The 12,579-nt window shown below is 50.3% G+C and overlaps 1 protein-coding gene across 1 annotated transcript in view; it reads right to left on the bottom strand.

The window, feature by feature from the left end:
• The window catches only part of PTPN21 (protein tyrosine phosphatase non-receptor type 21), a gene marked incomplete at its 5' end in the record, with an annotated part of 81,344 nt that overhangs the window by 57,745 nt on the left and 11,020 nt on the right, over positions 1-12,579 (bottom strand). The window lies entirely within an intron of this gene.

The following is a 12,579-nucleotide window of genomic DNA, read 5'->3' as shown; positions in this document are numbered from 1 at the left end:
CAGATACTTTGGCTTTTGATAGAATATTATATAATATGGCCCCAAATAGTTGGCTGTAAGCTATTACACACTAATATAGTGACACTTCCCATGTGTAGTAGATGGGGGCAGAGAGAGACATCCTGGGTGTGTCACTGTATATAGCCGGACCTTACCGAGCAGAGAGAGACATCGTGGGTGTGTCACTGTATATTGCCGGCCCTTACCGAGCAGAGAGGGGAATCCTGGGTGTGTCACTGTCTATTGCCGGCAATTACCGAGCAGAGAGAGACATTCTGGGTGTGTCACTGTATATTGCCGGCCCTTACCGAGCAGAGAGAGACATCCTGGGTGTGTCACTGTATATAGCCGGACCTTACCGAGCAGAGAGACACATCCTGGGTGTGTCACTGTCTATTGCCGGCCCTTACCAAGCAGAGAGAGAGACATCCTGGGTGTGTCACTGTCTATTGCCGGCCCTTACCGAGCAGAGAGAGACATCCTGGGTGTGTCACTGTCCATTGCCGGCCCTTACCGAGCAGAGAGAGGCATCCTGGGTGTGTCACTGTCCATTGCCGGCCCTTACCGAGCAGAGAGAGGCATCCTGGGTGTGTCACTGTATATTGCCGGCCCTTACCGAGCAGAGAGAGACATCCTGGGTGTGTCACTGTATATTGCCGGCCCTTACCGAGCAGAGAGAGACATCCTGGGTGTGTCACTGTATATTGCCGGCCCTTACCGAGCAGAGAGAGACATCCTGGGTGTGTCACTGTTCATTGCCGGCCCTTACCGAGCAGAGAGAGGCATCTTGGTGTGTCACTGTATACTGCCGGCCCTTACCGAGCAGAGATAGGCATCTTGGTGTGTCACTGTACACTGCCGGCCCTTACCGAGCAGAGAGAGGCATCTTGGTGTGTCACTGTATATTGCCGGCCCTTACCGAGCAGAGAGACGCATCCTGGGTGTGTCACTGTATATAGCCGGCCCTTACCGAGCAGAGAGAGACATCCTGGGTGTGTCACTGTATATAGCCGGCCCTTACCGAGCAGAGAGAGACATCCTGGGTGTGTCACTGTATACTGCCGCCCCTTACCGAGCAGAGAGAGACATCCTGGGTGTGTCACTGTATACTGCCGCCCCTTACCGAGCAGAGAGAGGCATCCTGGGTGTGTCACGGTCCATTGCCGGCCCTTACCGAGCAGAGAGAGACATCCTGGATGTGTCACTGTATATTGCCGGCCCTTACCGAGCAGAGAGAGGCATCCTGGGTGTGTCACTGTATATAGCCGGACCTTACCAAGCAGAGAGAGGCATCCTGTGTGTGTCACTGTATATTGCCGGCCCTTACTGAGCAGAGAGAGACATCCTGGGTGTGTCACTGTATACTGCCGGCCCTTACCGAGCAGAGATAGGCTTCCTGGGTGTGTGTCACTGTATATTGCCGCCCCTTACCGAGCAGAGATAGGCTTCCTGGGTGTGTCACTGTCTATTGCCGGCCCTTACCGAGCAGAGAGAGACATCCTGGGTGTGTCACTGTCTATTGCCGGCCCTTACCGAGCAGAGAGAGGCATCTTGGTGTGTCACTGTATACTGCCGGCCCTTACCGAGCAGAGAGAGGCATCTTGGTGTGTCACTGTATACTGCCGGCCCTTACCGAGCACAGAGAGGCATCCTGGATGTGTCACTGTATATAGCCGGCCCTTATCGAGCAGAGAGAGGCATCCTGGGTGTGTCACTGTCCATTGCCGGCCCTTACCGAGCAGAGAGAGGCATCCTGGGTGTGTCACTGTCCATTGCCGGCCCTTACCGAGCAGAGAGAGACATCCTGGGTGGGTCACTGTCTACTGCCGGCCCTTACTGAGCAGAGAGAGACATCCTGGGTGTGTCACTGTATATTGCCGGCCCTTACCGAGCAGAGAGAGACATCCTGGGTGTGTCACTGTATATTGCCGGCCCTTACCGAGCAGAGAGAGACATCCTGGGTGTGTCACTGTATATTGCCGGCCCTTACCGAGCAGAGAGAGACATCCTGGGTGTGTCACTGTATATTGCCGGCCCTTACCGAGCAGAGAGAGACATCCTGGGTGTGTCACTGTATATTGCCGGCCCTTACCGAGCAGAGAGAGACATCCTGGGTGTGTCACTGTATATTGCCGGCCCTTACCGAGCAGAGAGAGACATCCTGGGTGTGTCACTGTATATTGCCGGCCCTTACCGAGCAGAGAGAGACATCCTGGGTGTGTCACTGTATATTGCCGGCCCTTACCGAGCAGAGAGAGACATCCTGGATGTGTCACTGTATATTGCCGGCCCTTACCGAGCAGAGAGAGGCATCCTGGGTGTGTCACTGTATATTGCCGCCTCTTACCGAGCAGAGATAGGCTTCCTGGGTGTGTCACTGTCTATTGCCGGCCCTTATCGAGCAGAGAGAGGCATCCTGGGTGTGTCACTGTATATTGCCGGCCCTTATCGAGCAGAGAGAGGCATCCTGGGTGTGTCACTGTATATTGCCGCCTCTTACCGAGCAGAGAGAGGCATCCTGGGTGTGTCACTGTCTATTGCCGGCCCTTACTGAGCAGAGAGAGGCATCCTGTGTGTGTCACTGTATATTGCCGGCCCTTACTGAGCAGAGAGAGACATCCTGGGTGTGTCACTGTATATTGCCGCCCCTTACCGAGCAGAGACACATCCTGGGTGTGTCACTGTATATTGCCGGCTCTTACCGAGCAGAGAGAGACATCCTGGGTGTGTCACTGTATATTGCCGGCCCTTACCGAGCAGAGAGAGACATCCTGGGTGTGTCACTGTATATTGCCGGCCCTTACCGAGCAGAGAGAGGCATCCTGGGTGGGTCATTGTCTACTGCCGGCCCTTACCGAGCAGAGAGAGACATCCTGGGTGTGTCACTGTCTATTGCCGGCCCTTATCGAGCAGAGAGAGGCATCCTGGGTGTGTCACTGTATATTGCCGCCTCTTACCGAGCAGAGAGAGGCATCCTGGGTGTGTCACTGTCTATTGCCGGCCCTTATCGAGCAGAGAGAGGCATCCTGTGTGTGTCACTGTATATTGCCGGCCCTTACTGAGCAGAGAGAGACATCCTGGGTGTGTCACTGTATACTGCCGGCCCTTACCGAGCAGAGATAGGCTTCCTGGGTGTGTCACTGTATATTGCCGCCCCTTACCGATCAGAGAGAGACATCCTGGGTGTGTCACTGTATATTGCCGCCCCTTACCGAGCAGAGATAGGCTTCCTGGGTGTGTCACTGTATACTGCCGGCCCTTACCGAGCAGAGAGAGGCATCCTGAGTGTGTCACTGTATATTGCCGGCCCTTACCGAGCAGAGAGAGACATCCTGGGTGTGTCACTGTCCATTGCCGGCCCTTACCGAGCAGAGAGGCATCCTGGGTGTGTCACTGTATATTGCCGGCCCTTACCGAGCAGAGAGAGGCATCCTGGGTGTGTCACTGTCTATTGCCGGCCCTTACCGAGCAGAGATAGGCTTCCTGGGTGTGTCACTGTATATTGCCGGCCCTTACCGAGCAGAGAGAGACATCCTGGGTGTGTCACTGTATATTGCCGCCCCTTACCGAGCAGAGATAGGCTTCCTGGGTGTGTCACTGTATACTGCCGGCCCTTACCGAGCAGAGAGAGGCATCCTGGGTATGTCACTGTATATTGCCGGCCCTTACCGAGCAGAGAGAGACATCCTGGGTGTGTCACGGTCTATTGCCGGCCCTCACCGAGCAGAGAGAGGCATCCTGGGTGTGTCACTGTCTATTGCCGGCCCTTACCGAGCAGAGAGAGACATCCAGGGTGTGTCACTGTCTATTGCCGGCCCTTACCGAGCAGAGAGAGACATCCTGGGTGTGTCACTGTCCATTGCCGGCCCTTACCGAGCAGAGAGGCATCCTGGGTGTGTCACTGTATATTGCCGGCCCTTACCGAGCAGAGAGGCATCCTGGGTGTGTCACTGTATATTGCCGGCCCTTACCGAGCAGAGAGAGACATCCTGGGTGTGTCACTGTTCATTGCCGGCCCTTACCGAGCAGAGAGAGGCATCTTGGTGTGTCACTGTATACTGCCGGCCCTTACCGAGCAGAGATAGGCATCTTGGTGTGTCACTGTATACTGCCGGCCCTTACCGAGCAGAGAGAGGCATCTTGGTGTGTCACTGTATATTGCCGGCCCTTACCGAGCAGAGAGAGGCATCCTGGGTGTGTCACTGTATATTGCCGGCCCTTACCGAGCAGAGAGAGACATCCTGGGTGTGTCACTGTATATAGCCGGCCATTACCGAGCAGAGAGAGGCATCCTGGGTGTGTCACTGTATATAGCCGGACCTTACCGAGCAGAGAGAGGCATCCTGGGTGTGTCACTGTATATTGCCACCCCTTACCGAGCAGAGAGAGGCATCCTGGGTGTGCGAGGCATTCTGTATATAGGGCCTAATTCAAGGTTGATTGCAAAAGCAAAACCTTCCTCTAATGGGCTAAACCATGCTGCACTGCAGGTGGGGCAGATGTAACATGTGCAGTGCAGGGGGGGGGGGGGTGTAACATGTGCAGAGAGAGTTAGATTTGGGTGGGGTGTGTTCAAACTGAAATCTAGATTGCAGTGTAAAAATAAAGCAGCCAGTATTTACCCTGCACAGAAACAATATAACCCACCCAGATCTAACTCTCTCTGCACATGTTACATCTGCCCCACCTGCACTGCACATGGTTTTGCCCATTAGAGAAAGAGTTTGCTTTTGCAATCATCCATGAATTAGGCCCATTGTCTGCAGAGAGGCAGCTGTAGTAGGAAGGAATAAAGGCCCTTGTGTAGGGTGTGTCCTCCATTAGAGCAGTGAGGATCTGTGGAACTACAGGCACCAGCCAGCGAAGGGCCAGGTAACCTGTATGTGTAATGTGCTTTTGTAAGTGTTCTCTAAGACCGTGCCTGGGAAGAAAAGATGGCGTGCCATGAAACCATATTCTTATAGTCATACATGTGACACGCCAAGTGTCTGTGCTGGAGGGAGAGGAGACGCTGGCTGTAACCTGGGTCCTGTACAGTCACGTGCAGGAGAGGGAAGCAAAGAGCTATACTTCCATAGGAGAAGGTCAGGCGCCCAATCAATCCATTAATACCGCCGTGTATCCCTGTTTCCATCTGTGCGACTGCTACACAGTCTGCATGTGACCCCCTTCTCAGGTGTTGCCCACACCACGGAGAGCTAGCCGGGGCAGTGGGAAGGGGGGTGGCAGCGGCTGCGGTTACGGGTTGTGGCCGGGTGGCTCACACACATCAGGCCGGGTTACAGCACCTGTCCACACTACTCCCATGTATCTCACATACTAATACATGCTTGTCCGTCCTCAGGGGCTCAGATCAGTCCTGCTCTCCACACAGGAATGACGCTGCTGCAGGCCTCTCATACGGGGCCTATTTATTAACATCCGTGACTTTACCATAACTATTGATCATTGACAGTGCCCCGCCATGACTTTCCACCATTAAAAGCTTCGGTTTATGGCGGGCACGTGCTGCCATCAGGTCAGAATTGCGCACATTGCAGCTGCCGCAGAACGAGCCAATCATCTGCAGCAAACCAAAGTTTTTTGGAGCCTAGTAAAGTAGGGAATGGGGGCGGCAGGGTCATGCATCGCTTAGCAGAATGCAGGAGAGAACTCCGATCCCTCCAGCTTTCACTAAATAGCAGGATGATCAACTTATGCAGGACTGGAGTTTCCATGTGATTATTGTGGTAAAAGGCATTTATAAACGGGTGCCATGGTCTCTGTAAGGCCCATCTGGTCGCGGGGGGTCATGTGCGAGAAAAGCCATTGGGTGGGGTTCAAGGGGCTTATTCAGGTTTGTTAGCAAACCAAAAAAGCACACTAATGGGCAAAACCATGTGCAGTGCAGGTGGGGCAGATGTAACATGTGCAGAGAGATTTGGGTGGGTTATATTGTTTCTGTGCAGGGTAAATACTGACTGCTTTATTTTTACACTGCAATTTAGATTTCAGTTTGAATACACCCCACCCAAATCTAACTCTCTCTGCACATGTTACATCTGCCCCACCTGCAGTTCACATGGTTTTGACCATTAGTGTGCTTTTTCAGTTTGTATCTTAATTATGTTTGCTCAGTATTCACTACTGAAAGAGAGGGGAAGGGGCCACAGTTAAGTTGCAGGGATATTCAGGAAAATGAAACCGGTACATTTACAGAGGAGAAGGTCCTAACAGAACTCTCAAAGCTGAAAGTGGATAAATCTATGGGGCCAGATGGGATACATCCAAGGATACTAAAAAAAGCTTAAAGAGGTGCTGGTAGCACCATTGACAGAATTATTCAACCAGTTATTAGCTACAGGAGAAATTCCAGGGGACTGGAAAAAAGCAAACGTAGTCCCACTGCACAAAAGTGGAAGCAAAGAAGAGGCAAACAACTACAGAGCAGTAGCCTTACATCAGTAGAAGGGAAATTGATGGAAACACTCTTAAAAGAAAAAGAGTTGTAGATGATCTCAAATCCAGCAATTTACAGGATCACGAACAGCATGGATTCACTGGAGGGAGATCATGTCAAACAAATCTTATTGACTTTTTTGACTGTGTGACTAAAGTGATGGATAAAGGTGGGGCCATGGATATAGCTTATCTAGACTTTAGTAAGGCTTTTGACACTGTTCCACATCGCAGACTGCTAAATAAACTTTTAAGTTTGGGATTGGATACTAGGATTATTGAATGGATAAGATCTTGGTTGCAGGATAGAAAACAGAGAGTTGTGGTAAATGGAGTGCATTCACAGGAGGGAGTACCCCAGGGATCTGTACTTGGACCAGTGTATTTTTATATCTTTATTGGTGACATTGCAAATGGCATTAAAGGGAAAGTATGCCTTTTTGCAAATGACACAAAGGTATGCAACAGGGTAGACACACCAGGTGGGGTAAAACAAATGATTGAGGATCTAGGCAGACTAGAGGAATGGTCAAGAGTGTGGCAATTACAGTTTAATGTCCAAAAATGAAAAATCATGCACTTGGGTCTCAAAAATCCAAAGGCTAAATATAGTATTAATGGCGCTATACTGGGAACTTCTGAGGAGGAAAGGGATCTAGGAGTCACTATTTCCGGTGACATAAAGGATAAATATAGTATTAATGGCGCTATACTGGGAACTACTGAGGAGGAAAGGGATCTAGGAGTCACTATTTCAGGTGACATAAAGGATAAATATAGTATTAATGGCACTATACTGGAAACTACTGAGGAGGAAAGGGATCTAGGAGTCACTATCTCAGGTGACATAAAGGATAAATATAGTAATAATGGCACTATACTGGGAACTACTGAGGAGGAAAGGGATCTAGGAGTCACTATCTCAGGTGACAAAGGATAAATATAGTAATAATGGCACTATACTGGGAACTACTGAGGAGAAAAGGGATCTAGGAGTCACTATCTCAGGTGACAAAGGATAAATATAGTATAATGGCACTATACTGGAAACTACTGAGGAGGAAAGGGATCTAGGAGTCACTATTTCAGGTGACATAAAGGATAAATATAGTATTAATGGCACTATACTGGAACTACTGAGGAGGAAAGGGATCTAGGAGTCACTATTTCAGGTGACATAAAGGATAAATATAGTATTAATGGCACTATACTAGAAACTACTGAGGAGGAAAGGGATCTAGGAGTCACTATTTCAGGTGACAAAGGATAAATATAGTATTAATGGCTCTATACTGGAAACTACTGAGGAGGAAAGGGATCTAGGAGTCACTATTTCAGGTGACATAAAGGATAAATATAGTATTAATGGCACCATACTGGGAACTACTGAGGAGGAAAGGGATCTAGGAGTCACTATTTCAGGTGACAAAGGATAAATATAGTATTAATGGCTCTATACTGGAAACTACTGAGGAGGAAAGGGATCTAGGAGTCACTATCTCAGGTGACAAAGGATAAAATAAGATTTTACTCACCGGTAAATCTATTTCTCGTAGTCCGTAGTGGATGCTGGGACTCCGTAAGGACCATGGGGAATAGCGGCTCCGCAGGAGACTGGGCACAACTAAAGAAAGCTTTAGGACTACCTGGTGTGCACTGGCTCCTCCCACTATGACCCTCCTCCAGACCTCAGTTAGGATACTGTGCCCGGAAGAGCTGACACAATAAGGAAGGATTTTGAATCCCGGGTAAGACTCATACCAGCCACACCAATCACACCGTATAACTCGTGATACTATACCCAGTAACAGTATGAAATATAACTGAGCCTCTCAACAGATGGCTCAACAATAACCCTTTAGTTAGGCAATAACCATAAACAAGTATTGCAGACAATCCGCACTTGGGATGGGCGCCCAGCATCCACTACGGACTACGAGAAATAGATTTACCGGTGAGTAAAATCTTATTTTCTCTGACGTCCTAAGTGGATGCTGGGACTCCGTAAGGACCATGGGGATTATACCAAAGCTCCCAAACGGGCGGGAGAGTGCGGATGACTCTGCAGCACAGAATGGGCAAACTCTAGGTCCTCCTCAGCCAGGGTGTCAAACTTGTAGAATTTAGCAAATGTGCTTGACCCCGACCAAGTAGCTGCTCGGCAAAGTTGTAGAGCCGAGACCCATCGGGCAGCCGCCCAAGAAGAGCCCACTTTCCTCGTGGAATGGGCTTTCACTGATTTAGGATGCGGCAGTCCAGCCGCAGAATGTTCAAGCTGAATCGTGTTACAGATCCAGCGAGCAATAGTCTGCTTAGAAGCAGGAGCACCCAGCTTGATGGGTGCATACAGGATAAATAGCGAGTCAGTCTTCCTGACTCCAGCCGTCCTGGAAACATATACTTTTCAGGGCCCTGACTACGTCCAGTAACTTGGAATCCTCCAAGTCCCAAGTAGCCGCAGGCACCACAATAGGTTGGTTCACATGAAAAACTGATACCACCTTAGGAAAGAACTGGGAACGAGTCCTCAATTCCGCCTTATCCATATAAAAAAATCAGATAAGGGCTTTTGCATGACAAAGCCGCCAATTCTGATACACGCCTGGCCGACGCCAAGGCCAACAGCATGACCACTTTCCACGTGAGGTATTGTATCTCCACGGATTTAAGTGGCTCAACCCAATGCGACTTCAGGAAATCCAACACCACGTTGAGATCCCACGGTGCCACTGGAGGCACAAACGGGGGCTGACTATGCAGCACTCCCTTAACAAAAGTCTGAACTTCAGGCAGTGAAGCCAGTTCTATTTTGGAAGAAAATCGATAGAGCCGAAATCTGGACCTTAATGGAACCCAATTTTAGGCCCATAGTCACCCTGACTGTAGGAAGTGCAGAAATCGACCTAGCTGAAATTCCTCCTTTGGGGCATTCCTGGCCTCACAGCACGCAACATATTTCCGCCATATGCGGTGATAATTGTTTGCGTTCACTTCCTTCCTAGCTTTAATTAGCGTAGGGATAACTTCCTCCGGAATTCCCTTTTCCTTCAGGATCCGGCGTTCAACCGCCATGCCGTCAAACGCAGCCGCGGTACGTCTTGGAACAGACAGGCCCCCTGCTGCAGCAGGTCCTGTCTGAGCGGCAGAGGCCATGGGTCCTCTGAGATCATTTCTTGGAGTTCTGGGTACCAAGCTCTTCTTGGCCAATCCGGAACAATGAGTATAGTTCTTACTCCTCCCCTTCTTATTATTCTCATTACCCTGGGTAAGAGAGGCAGAGAAGGGAACACATACACCGACTGGTACACCCACGGTGTTACCAGAGCGTCCACAGCTATCGCCTGAGGGTCCCTTGACCTGGCGCAATATCATTGTAGCTTTTTGTTGAGGCGGGACGCCATCATGTCCACCTGTGGCCTTTCCCAACGGTGTACAATCATTTGGAAGACTTCTGGATGAAGTCCCCACTCTCCCGGGTGGAGGTCGTGTCTGCTGAGAAAGTCTGCTTCCCAGTTGTCCACTCCGGGAATGAACACTGCTGACAGTGCTAACACATGATTTTCCGCCCATCGGAGAATCCTTGTGGCTTCTGCCATCGCCATCCTGCTTCTTGTGCCGCCCTGTCGGTTTACATGAGCGACCGCCCTGATGTTGTCTGACTAGATCAGCACCGGCCGGTGTTGAAGCAGGTGTCTAGCCTGACTTAGGACATTGTAAATGGCCCTTAGTTCCAGAATATTTATGTGTAGGGAAGTCTCCTGACTTTTCCATAGTCCTTGGAAGTTTCTTCCCTGTGTGACTGCCCCCCAGCCTCGAAGGCTGGCATCCGTGGTCACCAGGACCCAGTCCTGTATGCCGAATCTGCGGCCCCCTAGAAGATGAGCACTCTGCAGCCACCACAACAGCGACACCCTGGCCCTTGGAGACAGGGTTATCCGCCAATGCATCTGAAGATGCGACCCGGACCACTTGTCCAACAGATCCCACTGGAAGATCCTTGCATGGGACCTGGCGAATGGAATTTCTTCGTAAGAAGCTACCATCTTTCCCAGGGCTTGCGTGCATCGATGCACCGACACCTGTATTTGTATTAGGAGGTCTCTGTCTAGAGACGACAACTCCTAGGACTTCTCCTCCGGGAGAAACCCTTTTTATCCTGTTCTGTGTCCAGAACCATACCCAGGAACAGTAGACGCGTCGTAGGAACCAGCTGCGACTTTGGAATATTCAGAATCCAGCCATGCTGTTGTAGCACTTCCCGAGATAGTGCTACTCCGACGAAAAACTGCTCCCTGGACCTCGCCTTTATAAGGAGATCGTCCAAGCACGGGATAATTATTTCGGCCATTACCTTGGTAAATACCCTCTGTGCCGGGGACAGACCAACGGCAACATCTGGAATTGGTAATGACCATCCTGTACCACAATTTTGAGGTACTCCTGGTGAAGAGGGTAAATAGGAACATGCAGGTAAGCATCCTTGATGTCCAGTGATACCATGAAATTCTCCAGGCTTGCAATAATCGCCCTGCGCGATTCCATTTTGAACTTGAACCTTCGTATATAAGTGTTCAAGGATTTCAATTTTAGAATGGGTCTCACCGAACCGTCTGGTTTCGGTACCACAATATTTTGGAATAGTAACCCCGGCCTTGTTGAAGGAGGGGTACCTTGATTTCACCTGCTGGAAGTACAGCTTGTGAATTGCCGCCAGTACTACCTCCCTTTCTCCAAGGGCAGCCGGCAAGGCTGATGTGAGGTAACGGCGAGGGGGAGTCGCCTCGAACTCCAGCCTGTATCCCTGTGATACTACTTGCAGAACCTAGGGATCCACCTGTGGGCAAGCCCACTGGTCCCTGAAGTTCCCGAGACGCGCCCCCACCGCACCTGTCTCCACCTGTGGAGCCCCAGCATAATGCGGTGGAATCAGAGGAAGCGGGGGAAGATTTTTGATCCTGGGAACTGGCTGTCTGGTGCAGCTTTTTCCTTCTTCCCTTGTCTCTGTGCAGAAAGGAAGCGCCTTTGACCCGCTTGCTTTTCTGAAGCCGAAAGGACTGTACCTGAAAATACGGTGCTTTCTTAGGCTGTGAGGAAACCTGAGGTAAAAAATTTTCTTCCCAGCTGTTGCTGTGGATACGAGGTCCCAGAGACCATCCCCAAACAATTCCTCACCCTTATAAGGCAGAATCTCCATGTGCCTTTTAAAGGCAGCATCACCTGTCCACTGCCGGGTCTCTAATACCCTCCTGGCAGAATGGACATTGCATTAATTCTGGATGCCAGCCGGCAAATATCCCTCTGTGCATCCTTCATATATAAGACGACGTCTTTAATATGCTCTATGTTAGCAAAATATTATCCCTGTCTAGGGTATTAATATTATCTGACAGGGTATCAGACCACGCTGCAGCAGCACTATTTATGCTGAGGCAAATGCAGGTCTCAGTATAGTACCTGAGTGTGTATAAACAGACTTCAGGATAGCCTCCTGCTTTTTATCAGCAGGCTCCTTCAAAGTGGCCGTATCCCAAGACGGCAGTGCCACCCTTTTTGACAAACGTGTGAGCGCCTTATCCACCCTAGGGGATATCTGGCGGGAAAGGGTACGCCAGCAGTAACTTTTCAGAAATTACCATTTTCTTATCGGGGGAACCCACGCTCTTTACACACTTCATTCACTCATCTGATGGGGGAACAAAACACTGGCTGCTTTTTCTCCCCAAACATAAAACCCCTTTTATGTGGTACTTGGGTTCATGTCAGAAATGCGTAACACATTTTTCATTGCCGAGATCATGTAACGGATGTTCCTAGTGGATTGTGTATATGTCTCAACCTCGTCGACACTGGAGTCAGACTCTGTGTTGACATTTGTGTCTGCCATCTGAGGTAACGGGCGTATTTTTGAGCCCCTGATGGCCTTTGAGACGCCTGGGCAGGCGCGGGCTGAGAAGCCGGCTGTCCAACAGCTGTTACGTCATCCAGCCTTTTATGTAAGGAGTTGACATTGTCGGTTAATACCTTCCACCTATCCATCCACTCTGGTGTCGGCCCCACAGGGGGCGACATCCCATTTATCGGCCTCTGCTCCGCCTCCACATAACCTTCCTCATCCAACATGTCGACACAGCCGTACCGACA

This window comes from Pseudophryne corroboree, chromosome 12 (assembly GCF_028390025.1).
Source record: "Pseudophryne corroboree isolate aPseCor3 chromosome 12, aPseCor3.hap2, whole genome shotgun sequence".
Classification (NCBI taxonomy): domain Eukaryota; kingdom Metazoa; phylum Chordata; class Amphibia; order Anura; family Myobatrachidae; genus Pseudophryne; species Pseudophryne corroboree.
This window is presented reverse-complemented; position numbering and strand designations above follow the sequence as displayed.